Here is a 16,830-nt window from a genome sequence, read left to right on the forward strand (position 1 = left end):
ATTATACACACGAAGAAGAACACACTTAGGCATGATTTGGACTGCAAGTTTTTGAAGTTTTTATAAAAAAAATATATCATAACAATGTAAGTATGTGAGGTAAGTAGGTGATTCAAAATATGTTGAGAGAAAATTTTTTATGAAAATTCGCAATTCAAGCAAGAACTTAACCTTTTCACTGAAATTTGAGGGTTGGGCCTCTATAGTAATTGGTGCAATCGGAGAGTTCAACACTTGATGTGGCTTAAATTGGTATCTCAAATTTTATATTTTTGTGAAGGAAAAAATTAATTTAAAATTAGTAGATTGAGGCCCAACTTATTTGCGCCACTAATTACATAGAATCCACTCCCTTTATATCTTTGTCATAGCATGAGTCAATAATTAGTCAAGGTATAATGTCATGTAATGCACAAATACTAATCATATTATATCACAAGTAATGTTAATCCTCCAAATTTAATTCACATCAAATGTGATTAGTAGTAATGCATCATGCAACATTGCTGTGTGTATTATGATCATGCAACATCTTTTTCGTGATGTTTGAGTTGTTTCCCATCTTGTGTGGATCTATTTTTCCTTGACTAGTTTTTCAGGTTTTGCTGAGGAATCACATTCTTTTTGTGTGGTTTAGTGATACATGATAATCTAATAAAGTCGAATAAAATTAGATAAAACTATTAGAGGGAGGAGAGAAGAAAGAAAGAAATGATCACTCATCCAATCATATCTACCCCACTAGTGGTGTTAACCGGTCGGGTTTGGACCCGGACTTGACCCAGATCTGATAAATTTTTTCAGATTTGGGTTGAAAAATAATTTCGATATCTGGACCTTGACCTGGACTCGTTTACTCTAACAAAAAACAGGTCGGATATGGAATATAGGATTCCGACCCGTATCCGAACAATATATTAATAATTATAAGGGAGAATTGTAATTTTGGTCTCCAATCTATAGTGTATGCACGGAATTATTCCCCAATCTATTTTGAAAATCAATTTTGATCCCCAACCTGTTCAATTTTGCGTGAAATGGACAATTGACGAAATTGTCTTCAATTTCAACCGGAACCAAGTCACGTGAGATCACGTGCCGGCACCTAAAACCCTTTTTTAATTTTTTAATATCTAAAATACGTTTTTAATATATTCAGCTTTCTCTTGCCTTTTGTCTTATTAAACAAAGACATAAAAGGCTAAAATTTACGCATTGAAAATCCCATAAGCTCAACCCTGCTCTTCAAAATCAAGAGCCAAAATCAAGAATCAAAACAAAAAAAATGAGGAAAAATATTGTAGAATTCAGTCAAGTTGAAGCTCTTGGTGGCTTTGCAATGTAGAAATGACAGTGAGGTATGTGAAATAAACAGGCTGGCAGCACCTAATTATGGTATATGATTTTGCCTTCTTTTTGTGATATATATGCACAATCGCCCATTATATTGTTAGAATATGGTGCAAAAGATGCTTTTTGTACTTGGGGGACAAAAAATTGTGACTAAGGCTTTATTAACGACTAATTTTGAAAAAAGTCCTACAAAAATTTGTCATTTGTGATGTGGTCCCATGTGTCTCTCTATTGTCGGTTCTCATGCTGGTCCATGTTTAGTGTAATGGGACTTATTTTACTGTAATTGACGGTCCTTGTCTCTAAATCTTTGCAAAAGTATGCATTTTGTATTGTCGGTTTGCTAGTTTTACTATTTCTATCATCTAAATTGTGGCCCGTGTTGCTTGTTTGTTGTTTTTGTTTCTTTTTTTTTCTTAAATGTGGACAGTAATAGCACAGAAGTGACAGTAAAGTATCACTTATGGGGGAAATGTGAAACTGAACCTGATGTTCATTGTGAGGGAGGTGAATTAAGGGTATTTGATCATGTAGAAGTCACAGGTATAAGCTTTTTTGAAATGAATAGAATGTTGGAAAGTCAGGTTGGGGCTGTAGGTGACAAAAAGTATGATATTTTGATAGAGGAATATGACTTCCATTTGCTAAAGCATAATAGAGAATTGCATGCCTATTGTGTTGATCAATTTGACTATGAGAGGGTAGTTGATTTGTACATAGAGGTTTGCTTTAGTGAGTTATTAGTATCACAGTAGGGGTCTGACATTGATGATGAAGACTTTGTATTAGTAGATAAAGAGGATGAATTTGATAGTGAATATACGAGGGGTTTTGATTCTGGAAAATTCTCAAGAAAAAATTCAGATTATGAGCAAAATTCTGATAGCAATGACTATGAAGAAAATGTTGATCATAATTTAGAATGGTTAGGGGTAGAATATCACAAGAAAGAACAGCTTAAGAGGAATGAAAAAAAGAAATGTGTAGAGAAAACTAGGAGACAAACGGTGAATAATTCTGATACTAATGATAATAACTTCGACATAGATGTTCCACTAGATTCAGGTTCAGATATTTATAGTCTCTAGGGTTCAGATAAAGAGATGATATGTTTGGTAAGATGGAAAATATTTTCATTCTGTTCAAATTATTTTTGAGGAAAAGATTTGCATTTACATAATTTTCTGGTGTTTGGTTGCAATTTGAAACTTTGCTTCTATCATTAAGGGTAAAAAACAAAAAAGTCTCTTGTGGTAAATTTAATATACAGAAAAGTTTCCTGTAATTTCAAAACATACAACACGATATCCCATATTTTGAACTAAATTGTAAAGATGATGGAATCTGTTAAACTTAATGGAAATGATTTATTGAAATTTATTTTTTTTATATCTAATATTTAACAAGTATACATGTTCTACTCCTTAACCCTCAATTTTCTCTCTTTAGAGGATAAAACAAATGATTTTGTTGACCTATTTTTTTGTTTAATTATATTAGAGTATTTTTGTCATTTCATCAATTTCCGTTAAATTTAACGGATTCCGTCGCCTTTACAATTTAGTTCAAAGCATGAGATCTTGTATTGAACGTTTTGAAATCATGAAGGGCTTTTCTATATTTTAGATTTACCACGGGAGCTTTCTTGTTTTTTATCCTATCATTAAAATGTCAATGACCAATCGCCACCACTGTTGCTCTCCGCTCATTGTTACTGTACTTCACCACCAGTTGACAAGTCCTAATTCATGAATCCATCCATGAAATAACATTTTTTTTATGTATTAGTAATATTTACAAACTCTAAATTCAATTTTCATAATCAGATAGTATAAACTTCCAAGGATAAAGATCATGGGCAATTTGACGAAAAAGATTGGAGTTTCAAAAGAAAACAGAAAAAAAAGAATCTGCATGGAGAAGGAAAAATCAAGTTATTAAAAAGGAGAAAATTCCATTTGCACCGAAAGTTTGTCGGTAATGGAGTCATTAATGAGTTTGTCACAAGTGAAGATTTGGCAAATTGTTTGACACGCTTTTGGAGTTTTTTGTGTCCGTTGGATTGAATTGTCTTCTATCAACAAATGACAGGAGTTTCAACTTTATCAGCAGATGCGTTGTTTTGGAAAACAACTTCAATTCCTCCTGTTTTGTATCGAATGGGGAAAATAATTTCTTGCGTAAAATATTTTCACCAGTTCTAAGGCAACCAAACACTTGAAATTGTGAAAAACATTTTTTGGAAAATGTTTCCAGTCCAAACAAACACAGTCAGAGTTATTCAAGACCCCCTACTTGTGACCCCAAGGATGCAGATAACCCCAAACTTGAATTTAGACAGGTATTTACCACATTCAAAGAGTTTAAAGAGGTAATTAGAATCTGGAATATCATGCAGGGTAGATCGTTTAAATTTATCAAGAGAGACACCATTAGAGTTAGGACAATTTGTCCTAAAAAGGGATGTGACTGGTGCATATATGATAGGAAGATGAAAGGTGATGGCAGATTGAAAGTTAGAATATTGCAGCAGAAACCCAAGTGTGGGTTTTCATATCATAACAGGAGTGTCAAATCTGGGTGGGCTGGTGGAAAATATGTTAACACATTTAGAGAGAATCCCAAATTGGATTATGGTAGTTTCAAAAATCTGGTAATGAAAGAGAACAAGTGCTATTTGAGTAGACATCAAGACTATAGAGCTAAAAAAATTGGTAGGGAGTTATTCCAAGGTAGTGATGTGGACTAGTACAATAAGTTGTCTATGTATATCAATGAAAATTTGAGAAGTTACCCAGGTAGTACTGTAGTAATGAAGGTGGCAGAAGACTACTGTGATTCAGTCACCAAAAAAAAAATTCAAAGATTGTACATGTGTTTGGGTTAGATGGGATGGAAAAAAGGATTTTTAGATGCTTGCAGGCCTGTGTTTGGGTTAGATGGAACTTTTCTCAAAGGTGCAGTTGGTGGAGTATTACTGACAGCAGTTGGAGTTGATCCAAATAATGGTTTGTATCCAATTGCTTATGCAGCAATAGAGGGAGAAACTAAGGATTCCTGGATTTGATTTCTTACTTTACTTAAAGAGGACCTAAAAATTGAAAAAGATTATGAATGGACCATAATGAGTGACAAGCAGAAGGGCATAATTCAGGCATGTGAAACAATTTTTTCAAGGGTTGATCACAGATTTTGTGTGAAGCATATGCATAGCAATATGGCAGCAGCTGGATTCAAAGAGATAGCTATGAGCTAGGCAAGCTCTATGGAAAGCAACTAAGGCAACTATTCATACATAATTCATAAGAAGAATGGAAGCCATAGCAGAATTGGATGTTGATACAATTAAGTGGTTAGAGGACAAGAATCCAGTAGAGTGGAATAGATCACACTTCAGAACATTCCCTAAATGTGATATGTTGTTGAATAACATATGTGAATCATTTAACAGTAAAATATTAGATGTCAGGAAGGGGTCCATTGTTGTCATGATTGAGGCATTGAGGCATTTTGTCATGCAAAGAATATAGAAAAATAAAGATAGACTTAGGAAAAACTAGAGTAAATTTGATTTCTATTCAAAAATAAAAAAAAAATGATGAGGGCCAATATTGACAAGACAACTTACTCTGTGCCTTACAAATCAAATGATGTGAGTTTTGAAATTACTTGTCCATATGGTGAAAAGTGGGCAGTCAATATTGAGGATAGGACTTGTTTTGCAGGAAAAAGGATTTGACAGGGATAGTATGTGCTCATGCAATTTCAGTTTTGTGGATTGCTATAAAGGACCATATGCAGTACATTGATGACTGTTACAGTGTTAAAACATATATTAAATGTTATGACCCTTGCATTTTACTTGTGAATGGAGAGAATAAGTGGGAAGATGTAGATGTTCAGGCACCCCTCCCACGAACTTATGAAAGAGCACTAGGAAGACCAAAGAAACAGAGAAGAAAATCTACTGATAAGATACAACAAACAAAGGAGCATAGCAAGAAGGTGAGAAAATTTGGTCAAATCTGTAAATGCTCATTCTGTGGTGAGCAAGGCCATAACACACGGACATGTAAGGTTAGACAAGAAGCAGGTGCTGCAGCCAGTCAAATGAGTAAACAGGGGCAGAAAACACAAGCAAATCAAGATATGAGTCTCTCACAACTATATGACATGATGGTAGATAACCGTGTAAGTAATAATTCCTAATTTGTGTAAATAGATATAGTAATGATTGTAACATTGTAGCAACTAATGCATTCTATGCTTTGTTACAAGTTAGTGGCAATACTTCAAATACAAAGAAGACAAGAACAAAAACATCAAGAAAATCTGTTATAATTTTATTACTTAATGTACATTTAATTTATTGTTTCTTGTTACTTCAATATTAGTGGTTAAATGCTGATGTATTGTAGGGAAATGGCACCAAACAAAGTGCAAAGCAAATAGATTCATCACATAACAACTTAGCAATTGATGAATGACAACATAATATTTTCTGCCCCTACTGCTCAACCAAATCTCCATGAAGTTTTTGGGATCCTAAAAAATTTTGTGATACATAGCAGTCAACCAGTTGGCCAAGAAGGATCTGTACCTTTTAGGATCAAAGATGTTCAAATCCACCTTACAATGACAAAGGGAAAGCCAACATCAACTAACTAATAATCTTGTAGCTAGTTTAATGTTGTTAATTGGCACCTTTTGGATGGTTGTGTTGCTGAATTTTAAATATGTTATTGTCATATTAGTAACTTTTGTACATTGGTATTTTGGAACTCATGTATCTTGAGAACAAGCCAGCGTGAACATGACATTTTGAAGTTTGTAATTATTTCTGGCAAATGACAAAACAGTACCTATTTGATGGTTGTAATGAATTCTGAATGTATCTTTTGTACATTGATCCAAGTTAGCAATGAATTCTGCTTTTATCTTTCGGTACGTTACCATTTGTTTTGTTTTACTATTCAGCATTACATATGTGCTCTTCCAAATCAGGATTCATTATTTTGCTGTCAAATGATTCTTTCATTCAATCTCTCAAATTGAATTCATTGTCCGGAGATAACTCAATATTCAGATAACTTGTAAATGAACTGTAAAAACACAGCTAAGTGATGGCAGATTGGAATATCCAATATATTCATTCATTCGAAATAAACATGTACTAGTCTAGTAGTAGATTACAACTTACACATTCACCCATTCCAACAAAAAAGATCAAAGAATCCAGATGAATGTCTTTCATCTCTAAGTTTAGACTGCAACAAATTAGCCTAACACTCAACACACTTTCCTTTCACCAATTAATACCAAGACTGTCCAAACTTCTGCCCTTTACAACAACACAATAACCAGCAGAAGTACCAACAAGAAAATTGCCAATAATAATTTTCTTTCCCTTGCTTTTAGCCTCTCAATTGTCGCATTCTTAGAGTTCATGCTCCGCAGCAGTCTAGGAATTAGAGCTGTTGACCTTCTGCACATTATCAGATCATGCCATTCAAAATAATCGCATCCTTTTCCTTTGTCACCCTTCACAGCCAACATTATTAAACTTTAGCACAAAACTCAAAAATAGAGACAGAAAAGTCCAAATCAGAAGCAGAAACAACCATATCTTCTTGACTGCACAAGTGAAATATCTTCTCCCAAAATTGTTGTCTATCTAAGAAGTAACTATTATTGCTCGCTGCTTGCAGTTGCAATTTTTCATTGGTTCCATGATGAGCTAAATTGAGAATAGAAGAAGTTCGATACAAAGTTTTGCCCAGAACTTGGAACTTTTTGCCAGAATGAGGACTTTTTCTTATCTAATTAGAATGGGATTGACACGCCTAGGGTTTGTTCTTGAGTTGGAAGAAAGAAGATGAGGAAAGAAAGAAGTAGAGGACATTGCCATCCCTCTTTATTCTGTGATTTATTTCCACTAATGATTACTAACTACTTAATTAGTGAATTTTAGCCTTTTATGTCTTCGTTTAATCAGACAAAAGGCAAGAGAAAGTTGAAAATATTAAAAAAAAAGCTTCAGAAATTTAAAAATTTTTAGGTGCCGGTACGTGATCTCACATGATTTGGTTCCGGTTGAAATTGAAGAAATTCCGTCAATTGTTCACTTTTGCACAAAATTGAATAGATTAGGGACCAAAATTGATTTTTGAAATAGATTAGGGACTAATTTCGGCAATAAACTATAGATTGGGGACCAAAATTACAATTCTCTCTAATTATAAAATATAAATATTTCTAAATACATTCTTTTACCAAATTAACAATTTGATAATGACTTTGTAGATTGATTTGTGATTAGTTTTGAATTGACTATTGCGAGTTATTTGTGATTTAGTTTTGTAATTTGATTTGTTTAAATTTGAAGATTGGATTTGTGATTGGTTTTGGATTTAGTTTTGGAATGTTTAAGTTTGGACATGTTCTTTCTAGATAGGCTCGGATTCAATTCGAGACCCGTCGGACCCGGTTCTGGAACTCTAAGTTCAAGACTCGTCGGGTATATGGGTTGGGTCCAAGTCTACTACCTTAAAACGGGTTCGGGTCTGAAATTTTCAATTTCGACCCGAACCTAATCCGTTGACACCCCTATACCCTAGTGCCACGATACCAACTATATTTCTCTTAGTAGTAGTACTAAGTAGTAAATAGTACTACTGCTAACTTGCATCACCCACTTCAATTGGGAATGCAAAAGCAAATGATAGAACATATTGTGAAAATGTTTTTTGCCCTTCACTCAAATTTGATTATTCTCATTTAGTGTTCCATAATCCAACTCGAATAAGAACCTCTAGTCCATAAAACAAGGCCACAAGAATTAATTGTCATTGATTCAAAACTCTAAGGAACTTATTGGCATACCATATGATAATACCATGTGACAAATGTTGAGTCACAATAGTAGAAGGTTAAACTGTAGAAAAACAATTGATTTTAGTCACTAACTACACAAAATCCACACCCTCTTAGTGTCTATCATAGCATGAGACATAACTAGATAAAAATTAAATACTCAAGGTACAATGTTATGCTGTGCATAAATACTAATTATTGTACATCACGTAAATAAATTTAGTTCTCCAAATTTAGTTTAAATTATATGATTAATAGTGATGCACCACATAACAATGTTAAACAGCGTATCATAGTCAATATTTTTTTGACTATGTTTGGGTTGTTTCCTATTTCCATCTGTGAATTTTATTTTATTTTATTTTTCGCTAGTTTTTCAGGTATTGGTAGATATTTACATTCTTTTTGTATGGTTTTTGTGATAAATGATAATCTAATAAAGTTAAAAAAAGATGCCTTTATAACTTTTTTTGGACTACAAGATCCATAAGTAGGACAAGGGCGGAGTTGCTACAAGAATTTCCCCATTGGGAATATTGTGGGCTTATGCACTATGGCATATATCTATGGGTCTGTTTGAATAGTGGATTTTTGAGTATTTGTATAAAATTTTACTATAATTTACTGTAGAATTTGAAGAAAAACTTTTGTAGAGAAATTGAAAAGCTTTTTTATTTTTAATTTATTTTTCCTTTTCTTTTTCTTTTTTTTTTTTGCCACCATTGTTGCTTCAACTATCACTAGCCAACATTTTCGTGTCCACTACCTTTTTTTGTTTCTCTCTTCTTCTCTCTCACTCTTCTCCTCCTCTTCTTTCTTTCTCTTATTCTCTTTCTTCTTCCATTGTCACTTCTCTCCTTTTTTCCCTTCCTTTGCAACCTTTGAGGTCATGGGAGGTAAGAAAGGGGAGGAAGGTGAAAAGGAAAGCTAGAAAGAAGAGAAACAGAGAAAGAAGAGAAAAAAAGAAGGGAGAGGGAAGAAGAGAGAAAGAGGGGAGAGTGGGAAGAGTAAATGGAAAGAGAGAAAAAAAAGAGGGAAGGTGAGGTGCTAGCATCAGCGATGGTAATGATAGGTAGTAGTGGTGGTTTTAGGAAGGGGCACCAGTAGTGAAAGTATAAATGGTTAGGGATGGTGGTAGTAGAAGAGGAAAATTGATGTGTGTTTTTGAGTATTCTAAGGTGTATATTTTAAAAACTTGTATGTTTTTAGAGGGTCAATATAGACAAAATTGTTAAAAAACTTATCTATCAAACACAAGGTAAAAAATTGGGGTGCCAAGCACACCCTATCGTATTGATGTGAGAATTGTTTAAATTTTACTTTTCTTTCTAGAAGTGCATAGACCGTACACAAGTATAGGAAGGATATGAGTATTGATCCCATATAGAAGATTAATCAACTTAACATAGTTTATCAAACTTTATTAGTTACTCTAATGATAATGTGAGCACATAAAATGACACTATATAGGGAGCATATGAGTATTGATCCCATACAGAAGATTAATGAACTTAACAAAATTTATCAAACTTTATTAGTTACGTAAAATGACACTTTGAAACATTTAGAAAAAGAAAAGAGAAGTAATAATAAGTAGCTCACAGGACTTCAAATTTCCTCCCTATTTTTGCTAGTAAAATAAATCGATTAATTGAGTTTTCTTTCTTTGGCTAAGTAATGATGTAATTTCTTAATATACATGATACTTGCCTTCAATAGTGATACCTATCATACCTATAACAATACTATACTCGTTTTAATAGTATAAAACTTGCTACAAATTCATTAGATTTTCTAAAATTATTTATTTTAAGTCTCAAAGGTGTACCTTTATTTTCTTGAGTCTACAATTTAGATTTTATAATTTTATTAACTGGTATTAAATGATGTAAAGGTAACAGTTTACTTGATGGCATGTGGCATGACCAAATTGTTATATGTTTGGCATTGCCAAACTGGAGAAATGATCAGGTGGGAAAGGATGATTAATATTTCTAAATTATTATGAAATTATCATTGGTGATAAATGTTTTCTCTGGAAATTATCTTTAACAACTTCATAAATGACAAGAACAATATGATAAGTCATTATTATCAGAAGCTAAGATGATGACTCACAGAGACTTATTCAGCATCTATTAGTTCTTATAAATATCAGGAATACATCACAATATATATTCATTTGATACTCATTCGATGCACTTTACTCTCTTCCTCAAGTCTCATTAATTGCTCATATTTGTGACTCTTAATTTGGAAACTGATTTGACTGTTAGAGTGACCCCAGGAATATGCCCCTGGTCCTCAGATAATTTGTTTCTTTTGCAAGTCTTTGTTATGAACTAAGGTGAATTCCCCCAATTAAGCCATGCATATGGTCTTTTCAGAAATGGGAAAGAAGAAGAAAAAAGAAGAACGAGATGAGAGTGAGTTATAAAGAGAGAAGAAGAAATGAAATTGTTATTGCAATTTTGTTAAGGACAAGCACGTAGGCCCTACATTTATTTACACAATCTGTTAGTTAGTCTCTAACCGACTTAACCACTTATTTAATTCTGCTAACAAAACTACATCGTTTTGCCTCCCTCAATTCAATTAGATTGATTCCATGATCCAATCATTCTATATCCTAACAATTCCTTCCCCATGAAATCAGACTTGTCCTCAAGTTTGGAAGTTAGGAAATTGATTTTCAATAAAAGACTTGTCTTCCCATGATGCTTCTTCATAGCTCAAATGGTTCCACTTGATCAAGAACTGAATGATAGGTTTTCCATCTCACGGAATAACTCTCCTCTTTAAAATAGTTTCTGGTTTCAATGGACACTAATCATGTTCATCCAGCTTAGATGAATTGCTCTGTAATGGTCCCAATTTCTTCTTCAACAATGCGACATGAAACATAAGGTGCAGTCTTGCATCTGCTAGAAGTTTCAGCTTGTAGGCTATTGCTTTAATCTTTTTCTCTACCTGGAATGGCCCGTAATATTTGGCTAATAACTTGAGACACTTTCTTATAGCCACAATCTGCTGTCTGTAGGGTTGCAACTTTAAAAATACCCAGTCACCCACATAAAAGTTTCTCTCAGTTTTGTGCTGATCAGCATAGGGTTTCATTCTCTATTGAGCCTTTGCTAAATATTCTCTGATATAGCTTGAGATTCTGCTTCTCTTAGACCGTATTGGAAACTACAGGTACGACTGAGTCCAAGTAGGGTCCCAGTGGTAGTGGTGTTGGTTTGTACCCAAAAAGTGCTTCAAAGGGAATCATGTCAAGACTGGAATGATAAGTGGAGTTGTACCACCACTCAGCGAGGGATAGCCATTTTCTCCACTGTGAAAGAAGTTCTCCTGTCATGCATCTTAAGTAATTTTCTACACATTGGTTTAATCTCTTACTCTGGCCATCAATTTGAGGGTGGTAGGATGAGGAATAATAGAGCTCAATTTCAACTATTTTGAAAAGTTCTTTCCAGAATCCACTGGTAAAGACCTTGTCTCTATCAGTTATGATAGACTCTAGTAAACCATGTAGTTTATAGATGTTGTCCAAGAAGACTTGAGCGACATTTTCAGCTGTGAAGGGGTGAGTAAGCATCATGAAATGACCAAACTTGGTGAATCTGTCAAGTACTACCAATATAGTATCATACCCTTGTGATCTAGGCAGCTTTTCAATAAAATCCATAGAAATATGGAGCCATGCTTGTTTAGGTACTGGAATTGGCTGTAACAATCCAGGGTAAGGAACATTTTTAGACTTGTTTTTTTGGCAAATATCATAGTTCTGTACAAAGGATATTACCTTTTGCTTCATCCCTGGCCAGTAGAATAGAGTCTTAAGTTTTTGCCAATAGTTTCTCTGACCAGAGTGACCACCTATTGCTGAAGCATGCAATGCCTGAATAAGTTGGCTCCTAATGTTGTTGGCATTTCCCACATAAATTCTGCCCTAATGCTTTAGAATTCCATCTAGTAAAGTTTAATCAGCATGAGAGTTGGGATCTAGTAATAATTGGGCCATAATATCTTGGCAATGTAGATCACCTTCATAGCTTCTCTGCAGCTCCTCAATCCATCCAGGCTTAACAGTTGTAATGGCTAAACAAGATCTAAGTGCCATCTTGGGTGTAGCTTCATGTCTTCTTGATAATGCATCTATCACCTGATTTTCAGCTCCCTTCTTGTATTGTATCTCATAATCTAAACCTAACAACTTAGTCATCCAATTATGTTGAATAGCAATGTTCAGTTTCTGATCCAAAGACATTTCAACGATTAATGATCAATTCTTATAATGAAATGATTCCCAACTAGATAGTGCCTCCATTTTGTTACTGGCATTACTAAAGCAAGGAGCTCTTTCTCATAAACTGATAGTCCCAAATTTTTGATTGATAATGCCTTGCTTAAAAAGGCAATGGGGTACCCTTCTTGCATGAAAAATACGCTAATGCCTTCCCCACTAGCATCTGTTTCAATTATGAAAGGTTTCTTGAAGTCTGGCAACTAAAGGATTAGAGCTAAGCGTATCAATTTTTTTAGATGCTTAAAAGAGTCTTGTGCCTTGCTATTTCATTTAAAGCTGTCTTTCCTCAGTAACTCAGTAAGTGGTTTACATAGAAGATTATAATATTTTACAAACCTTCTGTAATAACCTGTGAGACCCAAAAATTCCCTTAGTTCTTTCACTAATTGAGGTACAGGCCACTGTAAAATGCTATTGATTTTAGAGTAATCTATGCTGACCCCTTTATCAATGATGTTATGTTCCAAATAATCAACCTTCTTTTGAGCAAAAACACACTTAGACCTCTTTACATAGAGTTGATTTTTTCTCAAAATACCCAATACAGTCCTTAAGTATTACACATGAGCTTCTAATACAGGACTATATGCCAGTATATCATCAAAGAAGATCAAGACAAATTTTCTCAGATATGGTTGAAATACTTGGTTCATTAATGACTGGAATGTTGTTGGAGCATTTGTGAGCCCAAAAGATATGACTAGGATTTCAAAATGCCCATAGCGAGTTTAACAAGTTGTCTTGAAAGTATCTTGGGGTTTAATCCTGATCTAGTGGTATCCTGCTGTGAGAATAATATAGTTTTGAAAACAGAACCAGCTAGTTCATCCAATAATTCATCTACATTAGGTATTGGAAACTTGTCATTGATGGTTATCTCATTTAGCTTCCTATAATCCACACAGAATCTTCAAGTTCCTTCCTTTTTCTTGACTAACAATACAGGAGAAGCAAAGGGACTGTTGTTGTATTTGACTATATCTTTTTGAAGCATCTTCGCAACCTGCTTTTCTATTTCCTCGTTGTGATAGTGAGGATACCTGTAAGGCTTCAGTTTAAATGTTGTGCCTCTGGTTTGAGATGTATCTCATGGTCCACATTTCTGCTTGGAGGTAAGAAACTTGGGGTTTGGAACACATGTTCATATTCCTGTAGCAGTTCCACTACTTCCTATGGCACAGGCTCTGTTCCTTCTTCTGCATTAGTTTTAGAGTTCAATGCCATGCACATCTGTCTTTTGTAGTCAATGAATTTCCTCAAATCCCTCCCTCTGATCAAATCTAGATCACAATCCTCTGCTTGTCCATGCAAATGAATTTCGTTCCCTTCATTATGTAAGGATATCCTGAGCTGCTGAAAATCAAATGTAATGGAATTGAAATGTGTCATCCAATCCACTCCAAATATTATATCCCATCCCCCTAATTCCATCACCTTGAGGTCAAATCTGAGATTGTGTCGATTAATCCTCTAGTATAAATTGGGACATATAGCATTGTTGGATACACATGCTCCATTTCCCATGATGATAGAGAATAGTTGGTCAACCCATTTGTAGTTAATGCCCATTCCAATGACCAATTCACTATTGATATAGCTGTCAGAACTTTCAGTGTCTACCAGTATCAGCACCTCTTCACCATCTAAAATACCTATCAGTGTGATTGTCTTTCTTTTCAAGGCCTCAGATAAAGCATGCAAGGACATTTCTATAGCTTGTCCGGGATTTCCTATCTGTTCATCCTGTTCTCCTAATGCATCTTCAAATGTAGAATCCTCCTCATCTTCTAGTATCATATAGTTTGCATGTCCTACCTTACACTGGTGACCTATCCCATAACCTTTCTCCACATTTGAAACACAGTCCATTACTCCTTCTTTAGTGCATCTCTTGTGCTGAGATCTTTCTCAATTCCTTTCTATCCTCTTGTGAATTTCTAAATTTAGGATGTTTGAAAGTACTATTGACAGGAACTTTATATGTGTTACTACCTGCAACTATTGCATTCCCCCTTGTTATACCAATTTTGCTCTCCACTAGATGTTTGGAATTCTCTCTGGAGCTTTTATTTTGCACTTTTAGTGAGTACTCTTGCCATTGGGACAACTCGAAAGCTTCAGTTAATGTAGCAGGCTTCAACATCCTAATCATAGGTTTGATTTCCTCAGTTAACCCACTTATGAAGCTAGAAATGAAGTAGTTTTAATCAAGATTCCGATTCTTAATCATCATCCAGGGTTTCAGTTCTTCAAATTTCTCTTGATATTCTTCAACACTGCCTTTTTGTTGTAATTTGTTAAATTTTTCAACTACATCCTGGCAAATTCTGTCAGTAAATCTCCTACACAGTAGCTCTCCTAATTTTGCCCAACATAATCTAGGTTTCTCAATTTTTATGCCCTAGAACCACTTATCAGCTTTTCCTTCTAAATACATTTCTATTACTTCAACTTTCTAGTCTTCTGGAATTTGATAGTTTAAAAAATATTTGTTGCATTTGTACAACCAATCCCTAGGATTTTCCCCAGTGAACAACTATAAATCGATCTTAGGTGGATTTGGAATTTGAGACTTACTCTAATCTCTCTTGAAGAATTTCTGAGGCTTTCCTTCAGCTTGCAATCTTTGATGAGCTAGAGGAGTAGGCAAAATTGGCATCTGATCCACCATCTTTCTTCCTTCTCCTTCTGTTGCCTTGTCCTTCCCAGGAGTCATCTTAGACAAAAGTGTGTTGAACTTTTGTTCCAAGAACTTATTGAAATTCTATTCCATTCTTGTTGGAAGATTCTCCATCCTTTTATTGTTCTCTTCCAATTCCATTTTTAGATCATTCCTAAGCTGTTGTTGCTCAGATTGAGATGAGTGCAGAGATTCCACCAATTCTTGAAGATTATAGCACAATTACTAAATTTTTTCATTATTCTTTTTTCACATTGACTTAGAAACACTAGTATTATTCACTATATTAAAAACTCTATATTATATATAAGATGAGGGTTAGGTTTAACCCTTCAAACCTTAACTAGTAAAAAGTTGTATAATATATGTTGGTATGCATATAATAAAAAAATTTTTGTATTTTGTATATTTCGAAAGTATTTGAACTTAAATTTATACTTTTCAACTAACCGTATAAAACATATAATAAACTTTTGATGTAATATACTTCAATTTTTTGACAACGTTTTAAAATTTGTGTAGGGATAATCTCATGCCTTTTGAATTATATGCAAAATAATAACGGTGCATATCATAATTTTGATAGATTTTTGAATATAAACTTAAGGTGACGAAATTGTGGTTAAATTAATATTTCATGTATAAGGACAAGAGTTAAAATTGGTAATAGTGGCGGAGTTAGGACCTATAACCAATGGTGGCAATCTGTATCCATAAATTGACATATTTTTGTCTATTTTGAGTTAGGGGCAAGTGGTGGCAGTCTATATCCTTTTTTTGATAGAAAAACTGGAAAATTTTATTAAAGTGAAGACAGATCCGCAGTAATTGCGGAAGAAAGAAAAGATGGTGGAGAAAATCTCCAACTACAACTATCTAAAATAGAACTAGCATTCCTAGCTAATAAAAGAGCAGGCACATTTAGATTCCTAGGAACACAATTAGCCTCCCAACTCCGAAGTGAAAAATTCTGTAAACTAACAAAGATATCATCTAATAGCACTCCGTAGGCTGAATAATCAGATTCCATATTTTTAACCATGTTGATGATCTTTAAAGAGTCACCCTCCAAAACAATCTTAGGAACCTTTAACTGAAGTACCGAGGAAAATGCAGATTTTGTAGCTTAGGCTAAAGATACCTAAGATTTTGTGAGAAATACCTGCAACAAAAATTGCCCCATTCATCCCTCACAACAACTCCAATTCCAGAGTAGCCATCTTCATAGAATATTGGACCATCAAAGTTGGAAACTTACAAGCAGCTTTTTCCAATGAAGTTGAGCAGTGGAAAAGCGTATTGGAATGTTTGGAGATGTGTTTGTTTCATGGTATTTCTGTAAGAAATTGATAAAAAGAGACCAAACTGAGAGGGTCACGATAGGAACCATAAAATAATGCACCATTTCGGTTAAGTCATAGATTCCAAAGAATTATGGCTACCAATTCCATGTCTCACTTTTTAAAAAGACGAAGAAGGCCAGGCAACCAGGACGAAACTTGATTGGCAGAGTCTAATTTTATCTTTATTGTAAGAAAGCTGAGGGCCCAAACTTGAATTGCTACGGGACAGCACAAGAAAAGATGATTAACATCTTCAATAAGGGCCTTACATA

This window comes from Coffea eugenioides, chromosome 3 (assembly GCF_003713205.1).
Source record: "Coffea eugenioides isolate CCC68of chromosome 3, Ceug_1.0, whole genome shotgun sequence".
NCBI classification, from domain to species: Eukaryota; Viridiplantae; Streptophyta; class Magnoliopsida; order Gentianales; family Rubiaceae; genus Coffea; species Coffea eugenioides.